Source organism: Hyla sarda, chromosome 2, assembly GCF_029499605.1.
Source record: "Hyla sarda isolate aHylSar1 chromosome 2, aHylSar1.hap1, whole genome shotgun sequence".
In the NCBI taxonomy this organism is placed as follows: Eukaryota; Metazoa; Chordata; class Amphibia; order Anura; family Hylidae; genus Hyla; species Hyla sarda.
This window is the reverse complement of record NC_079190.1, coordinates 361,963,174-361,980,186: the sequence shown is the minus strand read 5'-3', so window position 1 is coordinate 361,980,186 and position 17,013 is coordinate 361,963,174. Positions and strand designations below refer to the sequence as shown.

At 40.1% G+C, this 17,013-nt stretch overlaps 1 protein-coding gene across 5 annotated transcripts in view; it reads left to right on the top strand.

Moving 5' to 3' along the window:
• The window catches only part of SYT6 (synaptotagmin 6), a 461,499-nt gene that overhangs the window by 366,729 nt on the left and 77,757 nt on the right, over positions 1-17,013 (top strand). The gene's annotated exons all lie outside the window — the stretch shown is intronic.

Here is a 17,013-nt window from a genome sequence, read left to right as displayed (position 1 = left end):
AAATAATATCACCTCCTATGATCAAATATTACCACCGCACGGTGACTAAATAATACCACCATACAAAGGCTAATGCTTTCCCTGTATGCTGACCATATACAGTAGAATCTCCCAATAGTGGACACTCAAGGGGAATAAAAAATGTCTGCTATTAAGAGATGTCCTCTATTTGGAGAAATGGCTCAAAAATATTTCTAAATAAATAAATTATGTACTGTTCTCCTTCCAGAGTGTAATTACATATAAAAAATGATAAAAAGCAATATTACAGTAGAATCTCCCAGTGCCGTTTAATCACCACTTATCACCCCCTGTACAATTTCATCCCCACCCCCTTTAAACCCTGTGCCACTTTATTCCCCGTGTGCCTTCTACCAAATCATCCCCCCTTATCCTCTGTGCCACATAATTTCCCCATTGATCCTCCCTGTGCCATTTCATTTCCCTCTGTGCTAATTCATCACCCCCCCCCCTCTTTACCACCCTCTGTGGGAAATTATGTGGCACAGGGGATAATAAAGGGGGGGATGATTTGGCACAGGTGAAATAAAGTGGCACTGGGGGTTTAAACAGTGGTCTCCTGCTTCTGTGCTGGGGCTGCTGCAGAGGGTGCAGCAGGGGCCAAGGCCCCCTGGGAGCCTGGGCCTCTTACTGGGGTTTTGGCTGTACCTCCCGATGGCCGCCCTGTGTACAAGGTATGGTCGGCATAAGAGCCTGGTTGTCCCCTATTGGGTGTGTTTTGTTCACTATTGGGTTTGTTTTGTCCCCTATTGGGAGTGTCCTCTTCCGCTATTGGGAGTGTCCCTTATTCGGAGGGTGCAAATACATTAAGTCTTATGGGACTCTGCCGGGGAATTAAAAACTGTCGGCTAATGAGTGGTGCCCCCTATTGGGAGGTGTTCGCTAGTGGAGATTTTACTGTAGTGGTACTAGCTTTTCACAGATGCTCTGCAGACCATATAAGTTATTACAATGCAGTTACATCCAGTGACATCTTAACATCTAAGACATCTTAACTGATTGTAATAATATACTTTCCCTTTTCTCCATCTGGCCCAAACTGCTATGATAACTACTTACAGTCATGACTCGCCTCTGCAGAATCTTCTAGACAAACATCTTAGACTCATTAGGGGAAACTTATCACCTGCGACATTTTTCATAAAGTCTAAAATTTTTGTGCAAATATCCACTTTGAGCAAAATGTTGGGACTTTTTGACACTTTGTGCTGAGCTTGCCAAACTGGCTTGGCATATGGTGAGCATGGCTTTGTGCAAAGGGGGCATTACATCCCGAATATACCTAATTTACTATAATTACACCTGCAGGTGTAAATTGTAGCTGAAATCTACACCAGCTCTGAGCTGGCATAGATTTTAGCAAGGGTACATGGGCAGCCTCAGTTGTGCTGGGATTTATATAGAATCGTGTATCTCTACATAAATCTTCAGCTCCATCCTCACCTTTTTTCCTTCGTATTATTTCCCAATCCATAATAATGCTCTGGTACCCACTCAGTAAAATTACTTCCCTTACTGTCCCACAACCAGTAATATGGCTCCATTTGTGTCCCCACACAGTTATATTCCCCCCTTTGTATTTTTACATAGCAATATGGTCCAATTTGTCTCATCCACATAGAATTTTGGACTTGTTTGTGCCCTCACACAATAATATAGAGCCCTGTGTACTCCCCATTAAAAAATAGATAGTTCCCTTTAATTATGCAGTTGCATTTGTGTCTTTTATTAATTAGTACGTTAAAAAACATTCTAATTGAGTTCAAGTGTTTCATTCGCATCCATTGCTGACAGATGCATAAAAGTTTATATCCATACATAGACATTGATAGTGATGTGGGTCATATTAAATGTTGCATGGTTATAAAATTTCACCTGTTTTTCATTATAAGTGCTAATATTATGACTCTTTCACTTCATAACTCCAAACTGCCTCTAAAAAAAAATAAAAAATAAAATTAAAAAGCCTCTATAAAGTATTTACTCTCAATCTGAGAGACACAGACCATTTATATAATACACGCACACACAAGTCTAATACACGTGACACTGCCACAGACCATCAGGTATAGGTATCCTCCATACGAGACGCCATTTAGGAAACCGCAGTGCAAAGTAACAGACTATTGGTGCTGCTCATCATAAAATAGTGTTATATTGTCATTACAAACAGAAAAAGTATTGGGCACTCACCACTCTGTAAAATGTTATTTTATCCATCTCAGTGATATTACACATGAGGTTGTGGGGGTATTGAGTCAGAGCACAGGTGTCAAAAGGCTTATGACACCCCTGTTCTGTCTCCATATCCCCCACAACTTCATGTGTTATGATGCTGAGACGAATAAAAAAAAAATTCTATAGACTGGTGAGTGCCCAATACTTTTTCTGTTTGCAATGTCAAGCCATTCATATATTACATTGCTGGCTATTCATCTGATTGGCTCACTTGTAATACCCCATTTCACATGTGGTGGCCTCATCAAGACGTGTGATCAGGTGATGGTAATTTCATGGCAAAATGTTAGCAGATAGATCTGTGGAGATCAGCTTATCCTCATGTCAATTTCCAAATTAGGAGGCAAAACCTTTAAAGGGGTAGTCCGCCCCTAGACATCTTATCCCCTATCTAAAGGGGGGACCCCCATGATCTCGGCTGCGGCACCCCAGACTTCTGGTGCATCGAGTGAACTTCGCTCCGTGTTGGATGACTGGCGATGCGGAGGCTCGTGACGTCACAGCTACGCACCGCTTGTGGCATCTCGGCCACGCCCCCTCATTGCAAGTCTATGGGAGGGGGCGTGATGGCCGTCACGCCCCCTCCCATAGACTTGCATTGAGGGGAGTGTCCTTGATGTCACGAGCGGGGCGTAGCTGTGACGTCACAACCCTCTGTCGCTGCACCTGAACAAACACCGGGTGCAGCAGGGAGATTGCGGAGGTCCCCAGTGACTGGACCCCCGCGATCAGGAATCTTATCCCCTCTCCTTTGGATAGGGGATAAGATGTCTAGGGGCAGAGTACCCCTTTAAGGACATATCAATTTTGCAGGATTTGTAAGGTAGAAACATGGGTAGATAGTGGATATAACCTTTTGCAGGGCCATGACCATTCTAGAAAATGTGATTTTATTTATGTGCTTTCGAGAAAACGGTTCAAGGGTTGCTATGCATGGCATTACTACATGCACAATTCACTTGATATTGTATTATAGAAATAACTTTAATTTGTTTCAAGATGAAATGTGTAATGCCAAGCTGTCACATCTTGTTTGCCTCCTGCTGCCCTTGTAAGTGTATTTATTTATCTGTTTAAATTTGCTCACTGACAAAAAGCAAATTAAGTGTGTACTCTTGTCATTCCTCCGAGATATGGAACATATCAGAAGAGCAGTAAAGGCATAATTGCACTTGAACAATTAGATTGACAATGTACTTTAAATGATTTATCCTGTGTTTGCCAGGTTAGGAGGTAAAGCAAATGGACCTTTACTCCCTTGCCATTTATTCCAGGAAGCTTTAAACCATCTGCACAAATTTCACTTTTCATTTTTTATTAGATGTTTGGGAGAAGACGTTAATGTTTAAAATAAAAATGATTTCATTCATTGTCAGAAACAAAAATATATCACTGAATTTATTATCTATATTTTTTTTTGCGAAATATTCAACCTACCCAAAGATGATCTTCTATTAGCAAAGAAACTGTGGAAGTGGATTTTGACATTTCAAGGAATCCCTAAAATGACTTCTATTTAAAAATCTTAATCCTTCCAGTACTTATTTGCTGCTGTATACTACAGAGGAAGTTCTTTTCTTTTTGAATTTCTTTTCTGTCTGACCACAGTGCTCTCTGTTGACCCCTCTGTCCATGTCAGAAACTGTCCAGAGTATAAACAAATTGACAAAGGATACCCATAGGACAGTTCCTGACATAGACAGAGGTGTCAGCAGAGAGCACTGTGGTCAGACAGAAAATAAATTTAAAAGGAAAAGGACTCCCTCTGTAGTATACAGCAGCTGATAAGTACTTGAAGGATTAAGATTTTTTTAATAGAAAATGTAAAAGTGTAAAATGTGTAATTGTATTTCCCCGTATTGCCATTTCATCAGCCCCCTATGGCATTTCACATGATTCTGCGGGACCCGCCTGCTCAAGATTAAAAATAAGTAATTTTCAAATCTGTTTAACTTTCTGGCACCAGTTGAAAAAAAAAGGTTTTCCATCGGAGTACCCCTTTTACTCCTTCCCGACCCAGGACGTACATGTACATCCTGGGTAGTTTCCCTTTCTATAACGAGGGGCCACGGCAACGTCCGGGACCCGTGGCTAATAGCGCGCGGCACTGATTGCTGTGCCGCGCGCTATTAACCCTTTAGATGCAGCGTTCAAAGTTGATCGCCATGTCTAAAGTGAAAGCTAATAAGTGCCGGTTAGCTCAGTGGGCTGTTTCGCCCGAACAGCTGGAGTCCGATTGCCGAATGACTGCTCTGTGCCTGAGATCCAGGCATGAGCAGTCAAGCAGTAGAAACACCCTATGGGAGCTATAACATTGCAAAAAAAAAAAGGGGGAAAAAAAGGGGGAAAAAAGTTAATAAAGATCATTTAACCCCTTCCCTAATTAAAGTAAGATATACCTCCCCTTTTCCCATTTAAAAAAAAACTGTGTAAATAAGAATACAAATAAACATATGTGGTATCCCCGCATGCTTATCGTTAATTAGACTGCACGGTCAATGGCGTATGCACAGAAAAATTCCAAAGACCAAAATAGTGTATTTTTGGTAACATTTTTTTAATGGTACCCTATGAAATTTCATTAAAAAAGGTGTCTCCATCACTTTTTTGGATCGGTAAAGTTAATATTTTCTCCGTTATTGCCTCCTAAACGAACCATTCTAATAACAGATGCAAACTGATGCAAAGGGATGCCATTTAGTGGCCTCCATTTGCATCAGTTTTTCATTCATTTGTATCAGCCATCGGCAGACTCCTGCAGCCGGGACTACTACTACTCCTATCATGGAACAGACTTCTGGCTGAGGGAGTCTGCTGCGGGAGTCTGCTGGCAGCTGGGGAGGCTACATTAGTGTTTGTACTAACACCCTTCATGGAACAGACTCACTTCATGTTCCATGATGGGGGTTGTAGTACAGGGGCTGAGGGATTGATTGCATCGGGTCTCACTTCTGAGACCCGATGCGTTCAAAAGTTATTAAACAGAGGAGCGGGCGGCATGCCCCACTCCCCTGCGCTGTACAATGTGTTTTTACTTTCATTTTTTAATTCCCTGCCGGGAGCCCTGAATGGCTGGTACTGAGGAGCCATTCAGGGCTCCTGGCGGGTTGTATAAACTTACAGTGTGCCTAATTACTGTATAATCACATTCCCCCTGACTTAAGTATATTAATTATATTCCCCCAATGTGTATATGTATGATCCCCCCCCCCCGCCTGCTGCCCAGTCATCTTCTAGCACTGTCACAGCGCACAGCAGCGACATGCCATTCCATTCCCTGCTGCTCATCTCCGTATCTGACAGTGAGGAGGAGCGGAGAATGTCCCCTCTGTGTGCTGTTAAAGCGCTCCACTCCATGCTGCTGCTGGTACCTAACCTGTCCCCCCTGTGCGCTGCCTCATTCATTCACCGCCGCCACCGATTCCTGACCTGCTCCAAGCGCATTCAGAGGGCACAGCAGGGATATGTCAGTCTATTCCCCACTGCTCATCTCCCTCCTATCTGGATGTGAGAAAACCGCCCGCATCTATACATTATACGGGACGATCTGTCTACTAGCACGGGTACTACCTAAAAAATGTAAAAATATAGAGAAAAAAGTGAAACACACACACTTTATAAAACACATTATTAAAATACATTAATAATAAAAACTCACCGAGAATTTTATTGGATCAAAACAATTTTTTATTTTTTTTTATTTGGTGAATCGCACATTCCATACCAATGCCCATCAGTCAGGTCCTCCCTTAGGCCACAATTGTCAAAACATCGTTGACTTGTACCTGCTGGTCAATTTCTGAATCTTTACGTCTTGGACCCTAAAGCACAGGGGTACTTAAGTACCACAATTTTTAATGGGCTCAGGCTTGCTTAAAAATAAAAAATAAGCTATACTCTCTTAACGGATCCCCCACCTGATGGTACATTGTCCGTTCTGAACAGTGTTTCCTGCTTTTGTCTGAACCGGGTTGCCACTATGACCAATGATGTGTTGCACGGCACATCCTAAACATTGAGATGAAAGCAGAAAGCGGTGATGAATGGGGACCGGGCACTGTCTAAACAGCAGCAGTGGGGGATCAGGTAGATAACTTATCTTTACTAACTTTATTTGTTTATGTATTTTTAAGCGATAGAGATCCTATAAAATGTAGTAGAATTATAGCTATTTGCCACAACTCCTATGCATGCCATTCTACCGCATATCAGATAACGCTACCAATATGTCAGTAACCCCAGTACAAAAAAGAAATATTGAAAAGTAAAGAAAATAAGCTTTGCTACATCAATATTTATGGCGAAATATAGAAACACTGTTCCAGTATAGATACATTAGTCTATCTGTTATCCCAAACGCATTGCAGACATAATGAAATTGATTCAACACCATCTCTAAGCATACAAGTAGCAAATCTGTTCATCTATCTTATCATTCTGCAATAGCATATGTGCAATCTACAGGGGCTGATGCCATTATCTAGCATTTTAGCTGAATGCCACTGGATCAATACAGAACATTACATCATTTGTTTGTTTGCCTGGCTATACAATCCGGATTCCTTCAGACCACACAGTTCATAACAACATAAAGAAAAGAATCTCATTATTCTTCTGCCAGATTATCTGTTTTACTACATAGGTTTACTCCAAGAGATTTCATTACTTCCTGTTATCTATATAGTAGCCTGACAGGTCTGTAATCTACAGATAATGGGGAGATTTATCAAGACTTGTGCAGGGGATCAGTGGTGCAGTTGTCCATAGCAACCAATCAGATTTCATCTTCAATTTATCAGAGCCTTTACATTTAAAAAAAAAAGATCTAATTCGTTGTTATGGGCAACTATTCCACTGTTACTGCACAGGTATGGCTAAATCTCCCCTATGTGCTTGGTATTTGTAGACATAGGGAACTGTTCTCTTTTCTACTCCCGAATATATTTACATTACATTGCATGTGGATCTAGAGGTAGTGATATCTCTAGGTAATAATGCACAGTCAAGAGGTAAACAAATGACTGCACTTCAAACTTAAAGGGGATATCCAGGAAAAAAAACTTTAGATATATATATCAACTGGCTCCAGAAAGTTAAACAGATTTGTAAATTACTTCTATTAAAAAATCTTAATCCTTTCAGTACTTATGAGCTGCTGAAGTTGAGTTGTTATTTTCTGTCTAAGTGCTCTCTGATGACATGTGTCTCGGGAACCACCCAGTTTACAAGCAAATCCCCATAGCAAACCTCTTCTACTCTGTGCAGTTCCCAAGACAAGCAGAGATGTCAGCAGAGATCACTGTTGCCAGACAGAAAACGACAACTCAACTTCAGCAGCTGATAATGATTGAAAGGTTTAAGATTTTTTAATAGAAGTAATTTACAAATCTGTTTAACTTTCTGGAGCCAGTTGATATAAAAAAAAGTTTTTTTTTCTGGAATACCCCTTTAAGCTGGTCTGTAGACATTAGTGACCTACTTATTTGGGTCTATCTGGTGTCTAATGGCTGACAGGTTAGGCTTGTTTCACACTACAAAATTACTCCGTTTTAAAGATCCGTACGAAGTTCCGTCTGAAAATCAGCTGAAAACAGCAGTTACAAAATCCTATACGGCTGTTAGAAAATCCCATTATAGTCCATTGGATTTTTCTAATAGCCATTTTAACCTGTTATAGCCCGTTATTAAAGGAAATCTGTCATCAGGATCACCCGCACTAAACCTGTTACACAGGCTTGTAGTGCGGGTGATCCTGATTAAAACACTCCTTACCTGGTTAAAAACGGTTCAGCGGTTCTTCAGATATCTTTATTTTTAGTTTTCAGTTATTCCCTGGCTTGGGACTCAGTGGGAGGTGTTATCATCTGGGACTCGGCCACACGTCATTATAGCTGGGCGGAGCTGCCGCCCGGCTCATGAATATTCATGAACTTATCCTCGCGGCCCTCCCCACCAGACCTAGAAAAAGGAGTTAGACTATGAGGATAAGTTCATGAATATTCATGAGCCGGGCGGCAGCTCCGCCCAGCTAGAATGACGTGTGGCCGAGTGCCAGATGATAACACCTCCCACTGAGTCCCAAGCCAGGGAATAACAGAAAACTAAAGATATAGATATCTGAAGAACCGCTGAACCGTTTTTAACCAGGTAAGGAGCGTTTTAATCAGGATCACCCGCACTACAAGCCTGTGTAACAGGTTTAGTGCGGGTGATTCTGATGACAGATTTCCTTTAATAACAGGCTATAGTCTATGGGATTTTCTAACGGCCGTATAGGATTTTGTAACTGCCGTTTTATAGCTGATTTCAGACGGAACTTCGTAAAGATCTTTAAAATGGAGTAAGTGTGAAGTGTAGTGTGAAAGGGGCCTTACAGTTAGACTTAAGATGCCCATACACCTAGTACCTATGTTGGTGGGGAGTTTGGCCAACTCTCGGTGGAGAGAAGAGTAAGGCAAGCTGGATTATCACCACCAAACTATTTCGTTCTCAAAAGAATAAATCTGGCTTTAGATTACTCCTTCCCATAGACAGCACATGAACATTCGGTTGTCTCAGATGTTCACATGTTTGGTAATATATGTTGAATAGTCGTCATATATTGGCTAAATTTGCATATTCGTAATATTCACGTTTTATTTTCGCATATGCGAAAATTAGCGTATGCGAAAATTAGCATATACAAAAATGAGCATAAGCGGAAATTTGCATATGCGAAAATTAGCATATGCTAATTTCCGCATATGCGAAAATTCGCATGCCAGTCTCACACAGTAGCATTAGAGCCTTCTTTACACCACACAAGCTGGGAGCAGAGAGGGATGATCACTGTGATGTGTACTGTGAAAAAAAAAAAAAACGAATATTCGTAATCACGAATATATAGTGCTATATTCGTGAATATTCACGAATTCGTGAATATGCGATATTCGCGAGCAACACTATTTGGCAAGACCCAGAGAGATAGGCTGTACGTTCAGTTATTGAAAATGTATGAGCACTATTACTAACTCCCCTTGAATGAGTTTTTGAGAAATAGAAAAAGGATGGTATCCTGTCCAATTCATAATAAGTTCATATTAGCTCACATTCTTAAGTTAAATGACTTAGAAGCAAAACATATGGGAAAGCAAATGCTTGAGTGACAAGTGCCAAATTTTTTGTCCGTTAACAGTGGCCCAAGCAAAGACAGGTAAGGTCAGCGTCATGGCCACCCATGACCAATAAATGATTGCTGGAAGTGAAGGCTAGCCTGTCTGGTCCAGTTCCACAGTAGAGCTACAGTACCACTAATTGCTAAAAATACATAAATGCTATCTATGATAGAAATATGTCAGAACACAGCCTATGCTGGCTCAGGTTCACATACAGGTGAAACGTAAAAAATTTGAATATCATGCAAAAGTTTATTTATTTCAGTAATGCAACACATCTACAGAAGGAAGCATGAAGTTCTCCAAAATCTCCTGGTAGAGGGACTTAATGAAGTGGACCAACTCCAGCAGATAACATGGCTTCCTAAATCATATACTGTAATATATTGGGGATTTGGGATTTTTATGAGCTGTAAGCCATAATCATTACAATTATGACAAATCACGGTTTGAACTATCTTACTCTGCATGTAATGAGTCTCTCTCATATATTAGTTTCACCTTTTAAGTTGTTTTACTGAAAGAAATGAACTTTTGCACGATATTCTAATTTTTCGATTTTCATCTGTATGAAAACAACTACAATGAGCATATAAGAATTAGAACTAAACCTTGGAGCAATAAAAGAAGGTGACTTGGTTGGATGAATTATATTTTCTTTTACATCCTTCACATTTCTGGGTGCACATGAGCTGCTTACCTGAGAAGGAAATGGCAGCAGAATGGGAAGATGGCAATCTAGCTGAGGCAGTGTTGACAAGATTTCTCGAGCAAACCTTGGTCCTGGTATTTACAGATATGTGGGTGTTACTTTGACACATACCACCTACCAAGACAGAGAAAGCACCTCATGGTAATATTATGTTCTAATAATTCTTTCATCAGAATAATGCACCATGCTATACTCTAAAAGTTGTTCGGAATTGTTTGAACAACATGCGAAAAAGTTTACACTATTGACATCAACTTGTAGTGTTGAGCTCCAAACTCCTCAGATCTTCATCTGAGCATCTGCAGGATGTGTCACGAAACCAAGTCTGGTCCAAGGAGTCCTCACCTCCCGACTTACAAGACTTAATGCATCTGATGTCTAAGTTCTAGACATTACTTTTGGACAAATTTGGGTATGTGCCATTTTCTCTTTTTGCCATTTTACAATTTTTTCTGCATCCAAAACATCAGCTTCAAGACCTGACTATTCAGTCGTGCCCTACTATAGCCCACCGGTTGTATTGATACAAGATACTCAATGATATTCTTTTTACCTGTCATTAGATTTAACATGATGGCCAATTGGTGTATGGTTTTATTCAAAGGAAGTGTCATATAGTCAAATGTTTTGATATATTCTCTAGGGAAAGTGAAAAAATGGGATACCAGTTTATGACATTCATCTATGTACCAGAGCAAAGGGCATTTCACTGTAGACAGCTCAGTATGTTGGTGTAGTATATTGATGACCAACAGATTTTAAAGAAAATGTAATGCTTTATTTCATCTACAGTGACACTGTCTTATTACGATACAGGATACAATTTACCATTGGAAGTCCGCCAGCCACCCACTGATCAGCTTATCTTTCTTTTCTAAAGAAAGGGGAATGGCCAAAGCATATATTCTCTTAAATATGCTGCATATACCATATTCATTAGCCAGGGGCGTAGTTCTAGAGGTAGCAGAGGTAGCAGTTGCACCGGGCTCAGGTGCCTAAGGGGGCCCGAAAGCACATCTGTCCCATAAGAGACTAGTATCATAATTGGCATATGGGGCCCTGTTGCAGATTTTGCATCAGGGCCCAGGTGCTAAAAGCTATGCCTCTGTCATTAGCTATTCTCATTTAGTATATAAGTTAATTTTGAAAATCATTTATGGCTTATAGAACTGTAATTATTGAAATATCATTATGATACTTTATGTGAAGCACTTTTATGAGTTCATAAATCTTTCCTATGCTCAACACTTTATTATGGTACTTCAGATGTGCTTTTTTGATTCAGTTTTATAAGCAGTTTTTGAAGACAATGTTAGAAGTATATCTTAAAGGAAGTAGAATTAGATTTTTGGAGTTTTGACTATCGACAACCTAATTCTACTTATTGTTTATAATCCAATCTAAGTTTTCACTTCAAACACTGAATAAAAACTGTATATAAATGCCATACGTAAAAGCATTCTCAGTCCACTAGTGGACAATGAAGATGATTTTGAAAGATGAAATGCTACTTTGTAAAAGAAAATTTTGTGCGGAATTCATCAATATTCATTTGTATTTTCTAATGAATCTCACTATACATCCATATACACTCTATGTCTGTTCTGAAATCCACTTATTGCAAGTCCTCTGTAGGCAAGTGTATCCTAAGAGTACCATCAAAGCAATTCAGCAGAGTGACTTTTTAGAGTAACAAGGTATTGCACAGATGCCTCATTCTGAAAAGAAATATTTTAAATATGAAAAGTTTGTAGCTAAGAGCCTCTTTTTCCTTAATAAGTACTTACTTTATCTTTTACTTTTAAAATAAAGTATCATTACAAAAGATCCAAGTTTGCTCTTAAAGGGGCTAAAAGGGGCTAAAATATGATTTAAAAAAAGCATTGGCATCTGCAAAGAGGACTAAGGGTCTAGTCTAAATGTTGATCACTCCTTTTCTTTAAAGGGGTTATCCAAAAAAAACAGCACCACACCTGTTTTCAGATTGTGAGTGGTATAACCAATTGGCTCCATTCACTTGAGCTACAAGACCACACACAACCTGGGGTCAGATGTGGTGCTGTTTTTGGTGGAAATAAACTCAGTTTTTTTATAATTCTGGATAACCCCTTTTAAATGGGCACTGTCAGTTACAAAAACTTTTTATATGTTGTACATCTTGGCAAAACATTACATTTTCTAATATACTTCGCAATAAGTATTTATTTTTATAGAAAAACGTTCTGTAAGTGAGGGTGGGCTAGCACTCCTCTGTGTCTAATAGGACAGGAGAGAGCACAGAGGAGTGCTATCAGACAGGAGAGAGCACATAGGAGTCCTATCAGACAGGAGAGAGCACAGAGGAGTCCTATCAGACAGGAGAGAGCACAGAGGAGTCGAATCAGACAGGAGAGAGCACAGAGGAGTCAAATCAGACAGGAGAGAGCACAGAGGAGTACTATCAGACAGGAGAGAGCACAGAGGAGTACTGTCAAACAAAAGAGAGCACAGAGGAGTACTATCAGACAGGAGAGAGCACAGAAGAGTCCTATCAGACAGGAGAGAGCACAGAGGAGTACTATTAGACAGGTGAGAGCACAAAGGAGTGCTATCAGACAGGAGAGAGCACAGAGGAGTCCTATCAGACAGGAGAGAGCACAGAGGAGTCCTATCAGACAGGAGAGAGCACAGAGGAGTCGAATCAGACAGGAGAGAGCACAGAGGAGTCAAATCAGACAGGAGAGAGCACAGATGAGTACTATCAGACAGGAGAGAGCACAGAGGAGTACTGTCAAACAAAAGAGAGCACAGAGGAGTACTATCAGACAGGAGAGAGCACAGAAGAGTCCTATCAGACAGGAGAGAGAGCACAAAGGAGTACTATTAGACAGGTGAGAGCACAAAGGAGTGCTATCAGACAGGAGAGAGCACAGAGGAGTCCTATCAGACAGGAGAGAACACAGATGAGTGCTATAAGACAGGAGGGGGCACAGAGAAGTGCTATTAGACAGTAGAGAGCACAGAGGAGTTCTATCAGACAGAAGAGAGCACGGAGGAGTCCTATCAGAAAGGAGAGAGCACAGAGGAGTACTATCAAACAGGAGAGAATACAGAAGAGTCCTATCAGACAGGAGAGGGCACAGAGGAGTCCTATCAGACAGGAGAAAGCACAGAGAAGTACTATCAGACAGGAAAGAGCACAGAGGAGTGCTATCAGACAGGATAGAGCACAGAGGAGTACTATCAGACAGGAGAGAGCACAGAGGAGTGCTATCAGACAGGATAGAGCACAGAGGAGTACTATCAGACAGGAGAGAGCAGAGAAATACCATCAGACAGGAGAGAGCTCAGAGGAGTACTATCAGACAGGAGAGAATACAGAGGAGTACTATCAGACAGGAGAGAGCACAGAGGAGTAATATCAGACAGGAGAGAGCACAGAGGAGTAATATCAGACAGGAGAAAGCACAGAGGAGTCCTATCAGACAGGAGAAAGCACAGAGGAGTGCTATCAGACAGGGGAGAGCACAGAGGAGTCCTATCAGACAGGACAGAGCACAGAGGAGTCCTATCAGACAGGAGAGAGCACAGAGGAGTACTATCAGACAGGAGAGAGCACAGAGAAGTGCTATCAGACAGGGGAGAGCACAGAGGAGTCCTATCAGACAGGGGAGAGCACAGAGGAGTGCTATCAGACAGGAGAGAGCACAGAGAAGTGCTAGCCCACCCTCACTTACTGGACTTTGTCCATGTCTGTGCTTCAGCTTGGACAAAGCCATGATTTCATAAGCCATGAGCCAGGAAATAATTTTCTTATAAAGTATATTAGAAAGGTTGATGTTTTGCCAAGATGGAAAACATATAAAAAGATTCTGAATCTGAAAGGGGTAAAGGGGTACTCCAATGGAAAACATTTTATTTTATTTTTTTCAAATCAACTGGTGCCAGAAAGTTAAACAGATTTGTAAATTACTTATATTAAACAAAATTAACCCATCCAGTACTTATCTGCTACTCTATTTTCCAAAGGAAGTTAAGTTGTTCTTTTTGGTCTGACCACAGTGCTCTCTGCTGACACCCCTGTCCACGTCAGGAACTGTGAGTAGGAGCAAATCCCCATAGCAAACCTCCCCTCCTCCAGACAGTTCCTGACATGGACAGAGGTGTCAGCAAAGAGCACTGTGGTCAGACTGGAAAGAACAACTCAACTTCTTCTGGAACAAACAGCAGCTGATATGTACTGGAAGGATTACGTTTTTTAATAGAAAAAAATTACAAATCTGTTTAGCCTGCTGCCATTAACCGATTAGAAAAATGTGTTTTCCACTGGATTACCCCTTTAACTCCTCAATAGAATAACATTCTAGATTGCATCATTGTGAAGTCCCTTTCACATGGCAGTATTTTAGTCAGTATTTTATTTTAAGATTTGCTAGCCAAAACTATGAGTGGATCCAAAAACATGGAAGTGATGCGAACCATCCCATTATAGTTTTAAGTGCCAAACAAAGAAATTTATTAAGCCACAAGAATAAGTCAATACGATGAAATTGTGTGTCCAAGAACAGAGGAATAAGGGTAGGGTGGAAAGGGAGGGTGTTGAGAGTAAAGGTTACGGATAACACATAGGGATACACAATAAGAGAAGTAATTTTGGATAGACAAAACCATCCTGGGGCAGAGCAAGGTAACTATAGAATTACAAAACAAGAGAGGGTGTGAAAATAATCACAAGGACAAATAATAAGGCCCATCATGAGAATGAGGGGGAAGATAACCAGGGTCAGCCTGGATAGCAGAAAGCTTTTCCGAAATAATGATCTTATTAACTTGTTCAACAACCATAGAAAACAAGAGAACAGGAGATTGCCACTTGGACGCAATATAAATACCACCTACCAAGAATATCAATTTGTTCAGTTTAAATGGAGCACTTTAATACCAATACATAGACCAATATACGGAGGGAAATTTAATTTCATATACCCATAGATTACCAATTAGGTAATCCATAAATACCCATCTTTTCTATATATTAAAATCTCACAAGGTTTATTAGAAATTTTGCACACAAATCATTTAAAACAATTGAGCTAGAAACTGCTAATGGATAAAGTGCTTATAGTGGAGTGGGTTACTATGAGTTGTATATCATATTTCTGCAACTGTTCCCTACATCTGAGTGGAATGCACAGAAATCCATACACATACTACAGAAATAAGTCTATTTAGACCATTTAGATGTATAAAGCAAATTAGCTGTAGTGCATGTGTATATGTATATACTGTATATGTATACAGTACAGACCAAAAGTTTGGACATCCCTTCTCATTCAGAGTTTTCTTTATTTTCATGCCTATGAAAATTGTAGATTCACACTGAAGGCATCAAAACTATGAATTAACACATGTGGAATTATATACATAACAAAAAAGTGTGAAAATATGTAATATTCTAGGTTCTAGCCACCTTTTGCTTTGATTACTCCTTTGCACACTCTGGCATTCTCTTGATGAGCTTCAAGAGATAGTCACCTGAAATGGTCTTCCAACAGTCTTGAAGGAGTTCCCAGAGATGCTTAGCACTTGTTGGCCCTTTTGCCTTCACTCTGCGGTCCAGCTCACCCCAAACCATCTCGGTTGGGTTCAGGTCCGGTGACTGTGGAGGCCAGGTCATCTGGCATGCAGCCATCTCTCTCCTTCTTGGTCAAATAGCACTTACACAGCCTGGAGGTGTGTTTGGGTTCATTGTCCTGTTGAAAAAGAAATGATGGTTCAACTAAAGGCAAAGCGGATGGAATAGCATGCAGCTGCAAGATGCTGTGGTAGCCATGCTGGTTCAGTATGCCTTCAATTTTGAATAAATCCCCAACAGTGTCACAGCAAAGCACCCCCACACCATCACACCTCCTCCTCCAAACCAGCACACCTGTGAAGTGAAAACCATTTCAGGTGACTACCTCATGAATCTCAACAAGAGATTGCCAAGAGTGTGCAAAGCAGTAATCAAAGCAAAAGGTGGCTACTTTGAAGAACCTAGAATATGACATATTTTCAGTTGTTTTACACTTTTTTGTTATGTATATAATTCCACATGTGTTAATTCATAGTTTTAATGCCTTCAATGTGAATCTACAGTTTTCATAGTCATGAAAATAAAGAAAACTCTGAATGAGGTGTGTCCAAACTTTTGGTCTGTACTGTATATATATATATATATATATATGTATATATATATATATATATATATATATAATATATATATATATATATATATATATATATATATATATATAGGGCTCAAGTCCTGCAGGAATACATGGGAACACATGGGAATGGAGTTCCTGCACTTTTTCCACAGCAGGCACACTGTTCCCATTAGCAACAGTCCTGCAGGACCAACCCTTGAGTAGAAATCTTGGGTGAGTTCCCACACTTTTTTTTCCCAGGACTTGATCCCTACATATATATATATATATATATATATATATATATATATAGCATTGAAGTGATTTCTAACAGAGTCTTTTTAATATAAATGTTATAATCTAGTAATCTAGATATCCTAACTTTACAATAAAGAGAAAACTGGATGAGAAGTATTGAGCGTGAATATTCATATAGCAAATTTTTACAGCGAATATTGGCACTTCGAGATTTCGCGAATATTTAGAATATAGCTAACAATATTTGTTATGACGTTATGACGTTTTATTTTCACAGTACACATCACAATGATATGCACTGTGTAAATAAAAAGTGATCAGTCCTCCTTGCTTCCAGCTTGTTGTCCAAAGAAGGCGAATATGCAAAAAATTGCAATTATCAGCACTTCCAGAGGACACTGATCCCTCCATTTTTTAGCTTGTGGGCCAATGAGAAGGATGCAAATACAGTTGACAGAGTTTA